This window comes from Dipodomys spectabilis, unplaced genomic scaffold, assembly GCF_019054845.1.
Source record: "Dipodomys spectabilis isolate Male_0828 unplaced genomic scaffold, ASM1905484v1 ptg000137l, whole genome shotgun sequence".
Taxonomy (NCBI): Eukaryota; Metazoa; Chordata; class Mammalia; order Rodentia; family Heteromyidae; genus Dipodomys; species Dipodomys spectabilis.
The window spans coordinates 10751201-10767509 of NW_024870814.1; the positions used below are offsets into that span (position 1 = coordinate 10751201).

General features: G+C 40.3%; 1 long non-coding RNA gene across 1 annotated transcript; it reads right to left on the reverse strand.

Moving 5' to 3' along the window:
* Window positions 1-11582: 11582 nt before the first annotated feature.
* LOC122116744 lies at window positions 11583-14564 on the reverse strand. The gene is made up of 2 exons (XR_006149017.1): window positions 14497-14564; window positions 11583-11804 (listed from the first exon to the last, which is right to left on the reverse strand). It is a non-coding gene; the product is annotated as an uncharacterized LOC122116744 (long non-coding RNA).
* Window positions 14565-16309: the final 1745 nt, after the last annotated feature.

The following is a 16309-nucleotide window of genomic DNA, read 5'->3' on the forward strand; positions in this document are numbered from 1 at the left end:
TTTCATGCATGTGTTTCTAACGCATTTATAAGATTATTTCTTGGTTGCTTTGTATGTCCCTCCCCCCAGTGTAACCCCTGCTTTCACTATATTTGATGTCAGTATAACATGTGGAGGAGATGGGGACAAACAAGTCGTTTAAGGATACAGGTGGACCTGTTGCAACAATGAGAAGTACAAAATGTCATGTCAAAACCAGCTTTACAATGTCGGAGGGGGGGAGGGGGGGTATGATTGGTTGGGGGGAGGGGGGAGGCTGGGAAGGGAGGTGAAGGGTAAACAAAGGAGGAGGCTGCAATGCTTGGTAAGTAATGTATGCATTATCTTGCCCATGTAATTGTAACCCCTCTGTACAGTATGTTCTCAAATAAAATAAAATTAAATTAAAAAAAAAAAACTGCTTTCAATACCTAGATCTACTCTGCTCTCTTTCACTGGTTGGCTACCACACACTACCTCTCCTTTGCTTTATAGGCAAGGATTAATGACAACATCTCTTGCTTTGCCCTCATTACTTTCTTTATCCTATCTTATTCATGGGGCTTGTCTGAGGTAGAATCTCCACTCATCCCTTTGTAGATTCAATGTGGGTAAAAATTCTCTATAAACTACTGGGTATTAAATTTTTCTTGAAGCTACAGTTTTTCTATATAAAATGGGGGTATAGAAGTACAATAATGAAGACCAACCTTATAGATTGATAAAAGGTGATAGTTCAAAGAAAACAAATACCCCTCTGTAGCATGTAGTAAACTATTCACAAAGTTCATCATTGCTATAATGCTCTCCATTATACAGAATAAAAATTTAGGCTCGGACAAATTATTTTGACTAAGGTTAAGCCTTGTAAGTAGCAGAGTCACAAGTGAAATACTTCAAACAAGAATCTAGTGCTACATTGTTTCAATAAGAATGTGTTACTGTTTTTTTAAACCCAGAAGAATATAATGAGCACCCTGTAAGACTCCTTAAGACTGCTTAACTCCCTTAAGAATAGAAGACTGCCAGGCAGGCAGGGTTGACTGTAAGATGTGGGAAGTGTTCTCATACTCTTCATTAGAGGGCTAGAAAACATGTTGATCTGCTAGCTGCCTCAAACAATTCAGAAAGTGGCTTTCATTTTCTAAAACCTAAATACAAACTTTCACCTTTTCCTTCTCACCAAGAATTCTCCTTCAGCCCTCTGCCTACCATAGTATCTTGGCAGCTTGGAAATGCTCTGCCTCAGAACTGTGGCATCAAGAGTGTGCCCTGTGGTCAGCCAAGCAGCTAGGATCTGACTGATTCATCTATAGCTCTAAAAATGCTGCAGCCCACTCTGTGTTCTTTGTTCTGTGCTCAATGTGTGTGCTTAAGTCCACCGCTACGTGGCTCCTCTTTCTAGTAGCCATAGGAGCAGAAGTACAAGGCAGGTTCTTTATATGAAGCAGCCACACACAGCTGTTGGTTTCATAACCATCCGCTGAGGTGAGTTTGCCTAAGGGAACCAAGGCAATATGTGAATAAGCTGTTTTCACCTCGAAGCTTATAAGCCTCCATTCCAAAGAGGGAGCTGCTGACAAAAAATTCTGTCTGGGAATGGACTCTAGGAGTTAGAATCTTTTTCTCTCAAAGTGATTGCTTGAAGTAAAGCAACTAAGAGTGGCCATCATCTTACAAAAAGCTATTTTAACTAAAGTATATCCTGCTACTAGAATTGTTCTAGAGACTTGCGGCATGGATTAACTCATAGAGCACAAGCTGAGTAAGATTTTTCTAAAAATTTCTGGCCTGGTTGTCCTGGTTTAGTTGATTGCTCTGACACTGTTAACCCCTTTGAAAATAGCCAGCTGAGCTTCAAAATAGACAATTGAGCAAGACTGTGAACACAACTTGTGATCAAGACAAGGAGTAACTCATTAAAGGTAAAACGTGGGCAGATTCCTACTCAGAGTGGTTGCTTAATTGGCTTCCTGTCAGTAACATGCCCTTTGACAGAACTAAACTTTGCCATGCAAAGTTCTTTCAAGTCGATGGTCTTTCTTAGGATATTGGGGTACACTATGGGAGCATTCCCAACAATTTGGGGACTTGTCCAGGATCCTAGGTACCCCTCAGGAGGAGACACATACTACCTTGTTGAGGTGGCTCAAGCTTGGGTTAAACACCATCCCTTTTGGTTAATGATGAACCCAAGATGGAAAGTTTATCAGCAATGTCAGGAAGTTGCCCAAGGTAGCACCCCAATAAAAAGTAACCTCATGCATTGACCATGAGAAGAAAAATTGGACTAGAGCATATGACCTTGTTGGTTGGGAAATTTCATGGGCCGAATGTGTCTTAGGCAGAAAGAGAATTTGAGTCTTGACCTGTGTTTTCATTCTCTGGCCCAAGAAAAAAATGTGGGAGCTGGAAGAAGACATCTTTGACAAATCCCCAGTAAGGGGAGAGTTGACTATGAAAGGGGTGCACAAGAAACTTAAAATAGGGATGATTAAGTGCATCAAAAAGTGAAATCACAAGAGACCTGCTAAAATGGGGAATAAGAATTGTAGACCTAAAGGAACCCAAGAAAAATGGATCCCTAGACCTTCTCCTGATAATCCACTAGGAGAATGTTGAAAAAAGATCTGAGAACACTATAAGTGATTTTCATTTTTGAGCTCTATAATGTGCACTTCTCCAAACAAAAACTTGTGTATATGTGCTTGCATGTGTGTGTTAAATCCTATATCCGGAAGGGAGAACTCACAAAGTCCTACTCACTAAACTCTTTCAGCTGACCCACTTTGACTCTGAGGCCTGGATGGATCCTCTAGCTGATCCACAGATGTATGGCATTGGAAACTGTTTCCGAAGAAGATTTTCAGGGTAGACTGAAAATTTAGGTCAAAAGCCGGCTGCCAATGGCTTGTACCTGTATTCCTAGCTGCTCAGGATCTGAAGGTTGGGGTTCAAAGCCAGCTCAGGCAGGAAAGCTCGTGAGACCCTTGTCTCCAATTAACCACCAGAAAACTGGAAGTGGTGCTATGGATCAAGTGGTAGAGCATTTGCCTTGAGCTAAATAGCTCAGGGACAACACACAGGCCCAGAGTTCAAGTCTCACAACCCACAACAACAAAACAAATGCTTGGGTGAAATGGAATAAATATTCTGTCCACCATTACTGTTAAGATTGTGTGGCATAGAGGCCAGAAAAACAAGTGGTCCACTTCCCACTGTGATGAACCTCTGACCCCAAGGGCATGGAGTGCATGATCTATCATCGGTCAAACACAGCCTGGGGAAACTTGTAAGACCCTGCTGTTGCTGTTCGTGATAGTAAGGATCTACGACAAAAACCCCATCTTCCCAAGGCCAAATATACCCCTTGCCTCTCTAGGTTGTGGGGACAATTGACATTTCTGGAAAACTTATCAGGATGAGTGAAGGCCGCTCCTGTGAAGAGATGAGCAGTAAGCACTAACCATAGCCAAGGGAAATGTCTGATGGTATTGTGGAGGACCAGTGTTGGAGACCTTCCTGGCCAACTAGAGAAGAACCTGTGCTTTGGTTCAATTGGCCATCCTTTTCACCCTAGCATTTCACCCACCTGTCCATTCTCAAACATTTTATACTAGGTAAGGAGAGACCCCTTCCCTAGAGGGTCATTCATATGTCATATTTACATGGGTACTATTCAGGATTGCTCAAAAATTTCCAAAAAGTTCAAAGCCAGAAACCAAATAGCAGCTTATGAATCAGTTTTATTGTGATGATTACTATAAATAAAAATGTAGTTTGGGGGCTGGTAAAGTATTTAACTAGCACTCATGAAGCCCTGGGTTTTATTCCTCAGCACCACATACACAGAAGAGGCTGGAAGTGGCACTGTGGCTCAACTGGTAGGGTGCTAGCCTTCAGCAAAAGAAGCTCAGGGACAGTGCCCAGGCCCCAAGTTCAAGCCCCAGGACTGGTAAAAAATAAAAAAAAAAAACAAGTTTGTTAGAAGATTTTTTAAACCCATAAACTAAATGCTCTAGTAGGATGGCATGGAAAAATTAGTTCTAGAAATGTTACCTGAAAAATGACGAGTGTATGTGCTGATTGAAGGCCAAAGCTGCACAAAGGCCTTAGAAGAATTGAACATTGGCAAGGGAGTTAACTAAAAAGTCAGATGAAGGGCTGGGAAGTTGGCCCAGTGGTAGAGTGCTTGCCTTGCATGCATGAGGACCTGTGTTCGATTCCTCAGCACCATGTAAGCAGAAAAATCCAGAAGTGGCACTGTGGCTCAAGTGGTAGAGCACTAGCCTTGAGCTGAAGAGCTGAGTGACAATGCCCAGGCCCAGAGTTCAGGCCTCACAACCGACAAAAAAGAGAAAATATTAAAAACCAGGTGTTGGTAGCTCATGCCTATAATACTAGCTACTCAGGAGGCTAAGATCTGAGGATCACCGTTCAAAGCCAAGCTGGGCAGGAAAACTCCATGAGACTCTTATTGCCAATAAACCACTCAGAAAACCAGAGGTGGTGCTGTGGCTCAAGTGGTAGAGCACTAGCCTTGAGCTGAGGGACAGCACTCAGGCCCAGAGTTCAGCCCCAAGACCTACAAAAAAACAAAAAAAGCTACACCTAAAGGGTTTCCTACCAAGAGGGAGGGAGTCTTGGGGGTTTCTGTTTAGCAGGAAAGCAGGTTTCCCTTCTAGTTGGGAGAGAGATTACCTTCTAGTAAGGAGCGGGCTTCTGATCAAATTGATTCAGTTTCATAATGCCCAAATAAGTGTCTAATGTTTGTCACGTATTGACTTGTGAAAACATCCTTCATGGGGAACTGTAGTCTTAATGACCTTATGGTAACCATGCTTGGCTCCAGGGCTTCAATCCACCCTCTAGTTAATCCTACAGTATGGTTGCAACTTCAATCTTGAAGTAGACACTCTGTATGACTTCCAATTTTGAGTCTACCAGGACTGAAATTGAGACTGTATAAGCGAGGTAAATACTGTGGTGATTCTGTCCACATTCTAAGTACTGCTATGAGTGTGTGGCAGAGAGGCCACACAAGTGGTCCTATTTGTGCTGTCCTGGCTCTCAGACCCCATGGGCATGAAATGCATCATAGGTCCGTAAGACAACTTCGAACACCCTGTTGCTCTTCTCAAAAGCAAGAGTCTATTTCAAAAACCCCTGAAACTGACCAGCTCCATTCTTCCAAGGCCAACTATACCTGGGGAAAATTTGATATTTCAGGGAAACTTACCTGGATGTAGTGAAAGCCAACCCTTTGAGATGAGCAATAAGCACTCATCATAGCCAGGCGAAATATCTGGTGGTATTGCAGAAGACCACTGTTGAAGATATTACTGGCCAACTGGAGTGGAATCTGTGCTTTGGTTCAATTGGCCAACCCACACCTGACCATTCTCAAACACCTTAAATTAGGCAAGGAGAGACTTCATACTAAGTCATTCAAGAATCATATTTACAAATATGCTATTTAGGAGCCCCTAAAAATTTCCCAAAGAGCTTAAAGCTAGAAACCAGAAATGACAGTTCAAATTATTCTTATTCTGTTGATCTCCACAATCGATTATTCCAATATGTGCTTTTATTTATTAGCAGGGTTTGTTAATTGGAAATGCCGCCAAGGGGGGAAAAATTAGGAGCCACTGGTAGGAATGAATGTGAGAAATTAGCTCTAACTATAATATTTGAAATGGAATCTGTGTGGAGGTTGGAGGTCAATGCTACAGAAAGACTTACAAGGATTAAATGCTGGCAAACAAGTTACCTAAAAACTCAGATGAAGCTGAGAATAATCCTAGATGCTCAGGTGGCTGAGTTTGAGGATCTGTGTTTAAAGTCAACCCATGCAGGTAAGATGAGACTGTCCAACTAACCTGCAAAAAGATAAACTACTGGAGTTGTGGCTAAAGTGGTAGCCTTGAGCAAAAAAAAGAGATGAGATCAAACCCAGGACCAGCCTACAGTCCGTTAAAAAAAAAAGTTTGTGTGTCTGTGTGTGGTGGCAGATCCCTTTACTAGCTTGATGCTGGAAACAAGCATTTTAAAAATGAGTCATGGTGTCAATATTTACCTCTTTAGTAATTGTTTTCAGAGCAATGTGTGGATGGGTGCTTTATCTCTTGTATAAGAAGTTTTGTTCAGTGACTGAAAACCTGCCTTAACCAAACACTCTTTAATCAAAATATCCTTTGGATACTGCTGAATAGGAAAGTCAGTGCTTTAGGTTGGAAGAAAAAGTAAAATAAGATGGGAGAATTGTAGAAATTAAGTCTTGAAGTGCTTGACTGATATAAGCACTGCCCTTATAAAGGTAGTCACAACCTTACCATGCTATTTTAGAGAAATGCTAGGGGTTGGAGGCATGGCTCTAGTGGTAGAACACCAGCTGGGTAAAAGTTGGTTATTTTTCTTTTAACATGGCCAGGTGTTCTGGGGGTTGATTATTAAAGCTTTTGACTAGTTTGCAAGGGGTCAAAAGTTAGAGCTATCATGAAAGATGATCCCAAAGTTCAAATTCGGGGAGCCAGTGGTGGGCTGCCCATCCAGTGTGCTTATTCAACTTGGGCATGCAACAGACAGCAAGGCAAAGTTTACTCCTGCAAAAGGCATTGTGGGTTGGTGTTCTTTGGAAACCTTAATTTCCCCAGGTAGTTCCAACACACATCTTCCATGCCATTCATGAGGGATCCTAGGAACCCTTCAAGAGGAGAGACACCCTGCCATCCTGTTGAGGCAGTCTCGTGCATGGGCTAAACCTGCCATGCTTTGTAGCTGACAATGGACCTGAGATGTAAAATTAATCCACAATATCAGGAAGGGGTCCAAACAGGCACCCTTAGAAGCAAGCAATCTCATGCATTGGCCTCGGTAGAAAAAAATGAAACAATGAATACTGCTTTGGTGGTTGTGTGTTTGCAGGGGCTGTGTGTGAGAATTGTCTTAGATTCAGACTCTTAAATTCTTTGTGACTAAGAGTCTTAATCAGCAACTTCATTTGTCCAGCTGGGTAAGAATGAAATGTTGGAGATGGAGTTATCTCTGAGGAAAATCTCTAGTAAGGGAGTTAAGAAAAGGGGTGAACAAGAGGTGAAACGAATCCCAAGTATTGAAATGTTTTTTTTTCTTTCTTGTGATTGTTTCTAGCATATTTATAAGATGATTTCTTTGCTTTGTATGTTCCTCCCCCACAGTATAACCCCTGCTTACACTGTATTTGATGTTGGTATACTTTGTGGAGGGGAAGGGCAAAAACAAATCATTTAAATAGGGATATAGATGGACCAATTGTGACAATGAGATGTACAAGTCATTATGTCCAAACCTAACTATACAACTTTTTTGTGTGGGGGAGGGAGATGGCAAGGGATTGGGAAGAGGAAACAAAGGAGGAGGCAACAATGCTTGATAAGAAATGTACTCATTACCTTGTCCATGTAATTGTAACCCCTCTGTATGGTATTTCACAATTTAAAAAAAAGCAGTCTGAAATGCAGAGTGCACCAAAAAACAAAAACAAAAACTTCCATTTCAGCATGTGTCTGTGTTTTGAGAATTCTAAACCTAGGATGCCCTCGAAAATTGGAGCTAATAAGGCTCCCTCAGATATTCTTTATATTGTTGTCTTTTAGGGAGAATATGGGGAAAGATATGAAAAAATGTTTTAAGGCTGATTTTTATTTTTGAGCTCTATATTTAATGTGCACTTGTTAAATCTTGTATATCCCTGTCTCTGTGTATATATCTTCAGAATGATCTGTTACAGGCATTCAGTAATTAATTGACTTAATAGCAAAAGGTTCTTAAAATTTGGTTATTTACAATGGTCCAGGTCTAACAAGTTATTATTGCTATTACATTAAAAAACTTCATATAGGATTACTTTTTTCTGGATATTTAAAAGAATGTTATGTAAGTTTGAAAGTTTTATAAAGGAAAAACCAGCAAGTAGAGGAAACATGGGAATGATGAGTACATGTTTTTGGAATAGTTCTATAATAGGCAAGTCAAGATTGATTTAAGGGCTGGGAAGGTAGCTCAATGGTAGAGTGCTTGCCTTGCATGCATGAGGCCTTGTGTTCAATTCCTCTGCACCACATAAGCAAAAAAAATCCAGAAGTGGCGTTGTGGCGCTAACTTTGAGCTGAATTGCTGAGGGGCAGTGCCCAGGTCCAGAATTCAGGCCCCATTACTGACAAAAAAAGTTTCAAACAGCCCTGGGTGACGAAAATGGGGTGGGGTGAGGGATGATTTAACATCTAAGTAATTGTGTAAAAACAAAAAAAATTTAATGGGAGGGCTGTTGTCAGACCTTATCAAGCATGAATGTCAGAACTTAGAACGCCAGAACAAGGTCAGCCTGGATATGTCATAACCTTCCTTTTTTTCTGTATGTTTGTTTTATTGCAAAAATGTTGTGCAGAGGGGTTACAGTTACATGAACAATATAATGAGTACATTTACTATTATAAAGATAAACTCTGTTTATACCTTGGATCTTCCAGGGTAATTGAAGAGGTGGGAACCACAAGACCTCAGTTGAACCAGGCCCACTACTTAATCAGTCAGCTCAAACCTGCCAACTATTAATGAGCAAAGTTGGATCATCAAAGTAAAAAATACAATCCAAAAGCAAGTTTATTTAAGTCCTAGAAAGGTGTCTGGTATTGCAGAGGACCTGTACTGGAGACCTTACAGGCCAACTGGGTTGGAAACGGCACTTTGGTTCAACATACATCCATTTTACTCAAGCTATTTGAGAATGGCCAGGTTGAGAAAATGCTAACACCAAGGAGTGAGATTCATCCCCAGAGAGTCTTCCAACTATCATATTTGTGTAGATGCTATTGGGGTCTCCCAAAGAGTTCCTAATCAAAACCTGCTATTTGATTTCTAGCTTTAAACTGGTAATACCTATAAAATGTAGATTGGGTTAGATCCATTAGTTGATTGGATTAGATTTATTATCAGTAGAGCCTTGGTAATTATACTAGATACCATCAAGGTAATAACAGAACAACTAAGTGCCACTAGTAAGCTGGCATTGAAATACTAGCTCTAGGTATATAGGCTGGAAAGGGAATTATCTCTGTGGTGATTAGAAACCAATGCTGCACAAAGGCCTTACATAGATTGAAGGCTGGCAAAAGGTGAACCATTTACTAGCTTGTTGATCAATAATTTGGAAGACAAAGGAATGGTGCTGTCCAAATTTGCTTCTAGCACTTGTTTTCATAGCAATGCCTCTGTTGCTGGCTGTAAGAATGAGGGCAAAACAAACACCCATTTCTTAAATATTCTCCCTTTGGATACTGATGAATGGGAAAGTCTGTTAAAGCTGACTAGGTTTGAAAAAAGATAAAACAAGGCAGGACTGCAGGAGTTAGAATCTTTTCTACCAAAGTGCTTGATATTAACACTGCTGTTTAAAGCATAGCTGCTATCTTGCAAGAAGCTAAGACTGATTTTCTGACAAACTTGACCAGATATCCTTTTTTTTCCTAGTTGGAAAGTTTATCTGAGCAAGAAAGATTATGATTCCAAAGTTCTGATGTGTGAGAGTCATGGTGGACTGCCTGCTCAGCATGCTTGCTTGGCTTCATCAGTATTAGATTCTTCTGCAGAAGTAAATTATGCCTTGCTGGCTTCCTTTCGAGTTGGAATATCAGGTGTCACATAGGAGAAAACATCCTTACTTGGGATAGCTTTCGAAAAGCACAATTTAAAACTGTATATTAATTATACAAAGGGATTTTATTGTTACTTCCATGTATACATGGTGTACTTTTAACAGAATTTGATCACTCTTCCCCTTTTTATGGGCACCTTTATGGAACATACTTCAATCATCTTCATCTCCATCACTTTCACCTTTCCTGTTCCCCATCTGTCCAGTTCTTGCTCCAGTCTGAGGGTTCTTGTTTGCCTTTTATATCTTTTGCATAAGTTATTGTAAGCAAAAATACTTACAGAAAATAGACTAAAGACTGTGCTAACAAGGTTAAAAATTCTTAGAATGGAAGAAGCATTATGTTAATTCAGATATACCTATCTTCAAACTTTTCTGTTTTCATTCTTTTCCATGAGGGGCCTGCTTTCAAATCTGAAGTGTTTATTATTATTTTCTTGTTTAACCATTGATTCATAAGCATCTCCCATTACTTATTCTGAAAACATAGGCACCCATTGGTGGTGAGCCTGCCTGTTAGTGAGCAAGGGTAGTTTTCATTATATTGGGCTTCTCCCTCTGCAATCTGCTTTTTGCTCTGCAGTCTTTCCTGGAATAAAGCTGAGCAGCGGCAGAGCAAGTAGTCAAATGCTATGTTCACTCAGTGCGCTAGTCAGTAATCTGAAAAGTAGGTATGTGCTCAAGGTGGTCCATTGAGGCATGGTGAGAAACTACTTAACTTATATATACACACCAGGAAGTAATCTGTCTTTAGCAGTGATGTTATGAATACAAGATTTTGAAAATATTTTGGGGACTTCTCTACAATTAGGCTGGAGTTAATTTTGTGTTGCTATTACAAATACTTGATAGTCCCCTTAGAAAGGCTTATTTTGGCTCAAAAAGTTTGAGGTTCCAATCTATAATTGGGCAGACCTACCGTGTTAAGGCCTCCTATGTGGAGGATGGGGATGACATGATGGGTGTATGGTGTAGGAAAACTATTCACTTTATGGTCAAGAAAAATCTGGGGTCCTATTTCTCACTTCAAGGACACACCCTACATAACCAGAAGACCTCCCATGACACACACTAAATAACCAGAAGACCTCCCACTAGGTCTTACATTCTCATTTGCACCATCTCCAAGGAGCTAAGGGCTGAGTCTTTAAAACACAGGCATTAGGTGGACACTTAAGATCCAGCCTATAGCATTACTTTATGAACAGTAATGTGCATATAAATTATTGGGAGTTTGAAATGTAGCTTCAGATTCAATGGGGCTGGGGCTGCTGAGAATTTTTGAGTTTCTAATAGGTTCTATATTAACACGTGTTTGGGTTCAGGGATTCCTTTTTGAGTAACACTGCTCTTTGTACTGCATTTGTGCCATAAGCTTCAAGTATTCAGTCAGTATCTTAACACTGGAGGAATGAGAACAAGCAAAAGAAGATACATAGCTATTAGGCCCCTAAAAGCCACAGAAGATAGGCAAAGAGGTAGATTAAACACTAGCACAGATTTATTTGGAAGAAAAGTCTACACAGTGAACCATGGCTGGTCAATTGAATAAGCTATCTTTTAAGATACTGGACAGCATCTGTGACTTTGTCCAGGGGGTCAGTCCACTTCATCTGGAGGCCCCAGTGAGATCCTATTCTCGCCTGAACAGGATGACCCCTGTAATGACCTGACTCTTGTGTCAGGGGAGAGGCCACATGGGCACACCTAGTGGAAGGCCTCTGAGAGACATTCCTCAGCCCCAGGTGCCCTTGCTCTGCGGAACCCCTGAAATGGACTCTGGAGTTTGTTTTACCTGTAAGTTTCTGCTTGTCATCATCATGTATAAACATAAATGAGTTGTTTTAAACTCCCAAGAAAAGTCATCAAGTTGTGGTGTTAGCAAAAACTTGAAAATTAACTAAAGTTCCTCTTCAAAATACTGCAATAATCCTTTACATTTTTAATAAATCAGATAATTTGATTACAATGAACAGATTAATGCTTTAAAACACCAGATCTTCGGTTTTCTGTAATATCCGAGTTGTTATTCACTGGCAGAAATTTCTTCTGTTGTCTGGCCTCAGTCCTTCCTGCTGTTAGAAATGTACTCTCTCCCATTTTCCCTGGGAAAAGACTAGCCATGGGTACAAAACTGAAATCAGAAAACAAAACAAAATTATTGATAAAGGGCAAAAACCTCCTGGTAAAGAAAAACCGCAAAGGCTGACCAGTCGTCAGCTTTTGTCCCTTCCCCATCCTTGATAAAAAGCAAAAGAACATTGCTCCCTCACTCAAGTTTACCAAACTGGCAGCTTTGCAAAAGGCTATTGACAACCTGAGGCTTATCACCAGCTGCATTATATTGCTATGTTAGGAGCTTATAATAATAATAATTTCTAAAATAGTGTCAATAGCTTTGATAGTATTGATCATGCTGACCAAGTCAAGATTATGTTTTGCCTATGCTCCTGTGACTCAAGGCAATGTTTCTGCCATGTTTTGCTTCTGTAACCTTGTTTGCTTGCCTCGGTAACAAGGCCTTAAGCCCACCAATAGAAGACCAGTGCTGAGTGGTCCCACTATGAGTGGCCTATTACAAATGATTACATATGATATTACCAAAAAGAACAAATTAAAGGTCATATAACTGTAACCAATGAAAAATATAACAAACCTGCCTTGCATGGCTTTTCTATATAACTCTATGTAACCTAGCCCTATAAAAATACATCCTATCCTGAGCTCAAGACTGTTCTCCTATTTTCCTGGTGGTAGGAAGTGGTCCCATATGGGGGTAATAAAATTCCTAAGTCCTTTAACTTGGTTTCATTGAGTCTCTTTTGGATTCGGGATATAATAGATGTAGGCCCCAGTGAGATCCAGGACCCCAGGCCTTGAGTTCAGGGACTTTGGACTGGTGTCCAGAAGAGCCACTCCCTAGGGGATGGCTGTGGAGAGAAGTTCCTAGCAGGAACTTAGAACTCAAAAACCTCTAGGGTTAAGTTGAAAAAACCTGGCCAGGTGTACTGGAAGGGTCAGAGGGGAGGCTGGATACAGGAGAACTTCCAGCCCCGGAGGAGATTGGGATGCCTCTCTCCCCAGTGGAGGCAGATTAGGATTCTTAATCTGGAGTCTGGCCTCAATTGGGTTGTCTTATTTGTTCTGTCTCTGTCTGTTGGAGGTGCCTTCTGGTGCTGTTTGCTTAGGTCTGTCTGACCATTTATTTGGCCACCTGTCTGTGTCTGTTTTACTTGACATTTCTGTCTAAATGTCTGAGAACCACAAGCATTGGAGAAAGGGATGAGATGGAGAATCTCCTGTCAAACCTATGTCTCCAACCCCAGATGGTAGAGAAATCTTGGGATTAAGAGGAGACTCTCCTCTCAAACTTGGGTCTCCATTCTGGTACTGATAAAATTCTTAGGGGAAAGCATATTTGGCCCAAGCAGGAAAAGTAAGAAACAACTTCTGTTTAAGCTAATTCTGAGATCACTGATTGCTTTCTTTTTACAGAAATGCACCAAACTTCTTTATCCATCACTTTTGGAAATGCTTTTAGATCCCTTTTCTTATTTTCAGGAAAAAGTCAGAGCATATGAGTACTGTTACCCAAGGTAATCTCTGCACTCTCTGCCAGGTAGATTGGCCCTCCCTTAATGTAAACTGGCTGCAGGAGAGCTCCTTTAAACTAACCCCTCTCTTCTAGGTTCAGAGAGTTATTTTGGGGGTCTCAGTCACCGAAATCAGGTCCCCTAAACGCCAGAGCTCACCATTTTCTGAAAAAACTCCAGACAATTATTCAAGTTATTAGAATCTGTTATTTTTGTTTATTTGGGCATCTCTGGGGGAATAAAAGTTCCAGCTCTGTCTGGGCCTGGTCATAGACCTGCTCTGTTTTGTCCGTGTTGCAACAGTCAAGTGGTGGGCATGGAAGTTTGCAAGACCTTACAAGCTTCAGGTTGCATTTTCTTGCAGAGGCAGCCGGAGGTGAAGGCATAGACAGTTTGAGCCTAGTTTGGACATTTGGCTTGTCAGAAGAGTTTAAAAAATTGTAAAATGCTCTTGTCTAGAAAAAATTGTATAAAAGATAGGCCAGTTCAGTTTCAGGTGACTCCCACCTAGCCTTCCTCCAGCTGAAGGTATTCACAAGGCCAACTGGTAAGATGCCTTGCTAAACAAGCAAGCCCTGGGTAAATGAAGCTCAGAAAAGGTACATTGTTTAACAAATCTTAAATCTTTAGATCAAGATTCTGGAAAATGTAAGACTGATTTTCATTTTTGTTCATTTTTCGGTTTGTGTGAGTATGTTGAACATGTTCAAGATGAAAATCAGCATGCTGTAAAAAAGAGTTTAAACTCTAAGGAAGGTCATCAGATTTGGATGCCAAATGTCTTAAAGGATTATTGTATTGTTTTAAACAGGAAGTTTAGTTAAACTTTCTAAGAATTCTTTAATTTACAAATCAAAATCTGTATTTTAAAATTCGGTATTTTAAAATGCAAAGACAGTTTACACTGTAATCAAGTTATCTGACTCAACAAAAAGGCATTGGCTGTTTAGGATTTAGTTGCCTCTGCTAAAACTTGGGGATACTATTAGAAATTTAAATGTAAAGGTCTATTTAACACTGTCAAAGATTTTACCTGTTCTGTTTATTTCATTCAAGAACCAAGAGGAAAAAAAAAAGGGAAAACCTTAGACTCCAATAGAAGACCTAATTTTAGAGGTGAGGGATGTACAGGCAGAAGTGCAGCTCAGCAAGTCATGCAGGGTGGGGCAGGCCCTGGGGGGAGACCACGCAAGGTGGAGGAGAGCAAGCAGGCACAAAGGCAGTTCAACTAACCCTAAGAGTTGGGTGCATGCCCATTCCTTAGGAGGGGCCGTGTGGCCTATCTTCGTCCTGTCCCTTTCTCTTGCAGATAGACACTGGAAACGTAATAGTAAAAGTGAGTGATGTCAGGATCTGATTGGTATTCCTAACATTCCTTAACATTGAGAAAGCCTTAAAAATATGGTTAGAAAGTTTATCAGTATGTGCTTTGCTTTCAATGTTATTCTGCAATTGGATTTTTTTTTTTTAAGGCATATAGGCGGACTGGGCAGGTGGCTCAGTGGTACAGCAATTGCCTTGCATGCATGAATGCATGAGCCCCTGGGTTCTATTCCTCAGCACTGCATAAGCAGAAAAAAAAAGCCGGAAGAGGCACTGTGGCTCAAGTGGTAGCGTGTTAGCCTTGAGCTGAAGAGCTGAGGGACAGCATCTCCCCCTTCCCCCCCCCCCCCCCCGCCAAAAAAAAAAAAAAAAAACGGCATATAGGTGTTAAGTCTAGCTTCTTGATACAGTGCTGGTGATTAATTCTTGCATTAACAAAAAACGGTCATTTGAATTCAAAAGTTTGCAATGTATATCTGTTTTAAAACGAGCAGCCAAGAGGCAATGAGTGGTACCTAGCCTCAAGATTTCAAAGGATTTTTCAAAATGCAAATGAAAACTAAATATAAAATGTTAAAGCAGAGATTAATAAAAGACTTAAAAAATTAGGATTGGTAAGTCTTTAGCCCACTTATTTCTTGGGCAGTTGTTTCTTTTAAATTTGTTGTTGGGGGATTTAATTTTTTGAGTTCCAAGTATATTTTAGATATGAGACCCTTGTCTGTTGTGTGGCTAGTGAAGATCTTCTCCCAATCCATGGGCTTTCTGTTGATCTGAGGTCTTTGATCCATTTGGAGTTGATTCTGGTACAGGGTGATATGTAGGATCTAGCTTTAGTTTTCTACAAGTAGTTAACCAATTCTGCCAGCACCATTTACTGAAGAAGCTGTCTTTCTTCCATTCTATTTTTTTAGCCCCCTTATTGAAGATTATATAGTTATAGGTCTGTGGGTTCATTTCTGGGTTTTCAATTCTATTCCATTGGTCTTGAGGTCTGTTCTTGTGCCAGTACCAAGCTGTTTTGATTACTAAGTCTTTGTAGTAGAGTTTGAAATTTGGTATTGATATTCCTCCAGCACTGTTCTTTGTGTTAAGGATCACTTTTGATATTCAGTCTCTTTTATTGTTCCATATGAATTTTTGGATTGCCTCTTCTATTTCCTTGAAGAATGAGGTTGGAATATTGATAAGTATCCAATTGAATTTGTAGATAGCCTTGGGAAGTATTGCCATTTTCAAGATGTTGATCCTTCCAATCTAGGAGCATGGGAGATTTTTCCACTTTCTAATTTCTGTTTTGATTCCTTTTTTCAAGTTTTTAAAGTGGGTTCCTCATGGAGAGACTCCACTTAGAGCTCCCCTGTGACCCAGCAATCCAACTTTGGGCATTTACTTGAATGATCACAAACAAGGCCATACTAAAGCTACCAGCACAACTATATTTATTGCAGCATTTTTTACCATATCTAAGATATGGACCCAACCCAGATGCCTTCAGTAGATGAATGGATCAAGAAAATGTGGTATGTACGCACAATGGAATTCTTTGCTTCTATCAGAAAGAATGACATTGCCCTTTTGTTAGGAAATGGAAAGACTTGGAAAAAAATTATATTAAGTTTAGTAAATCAGGCCTAAAGAAACATAGTTCGCATGGTTTCCCTTATTTTCAATAACTAGTACATGTCTGAGAAAAGCCAAAACAGTCAGATACGTTGATGTT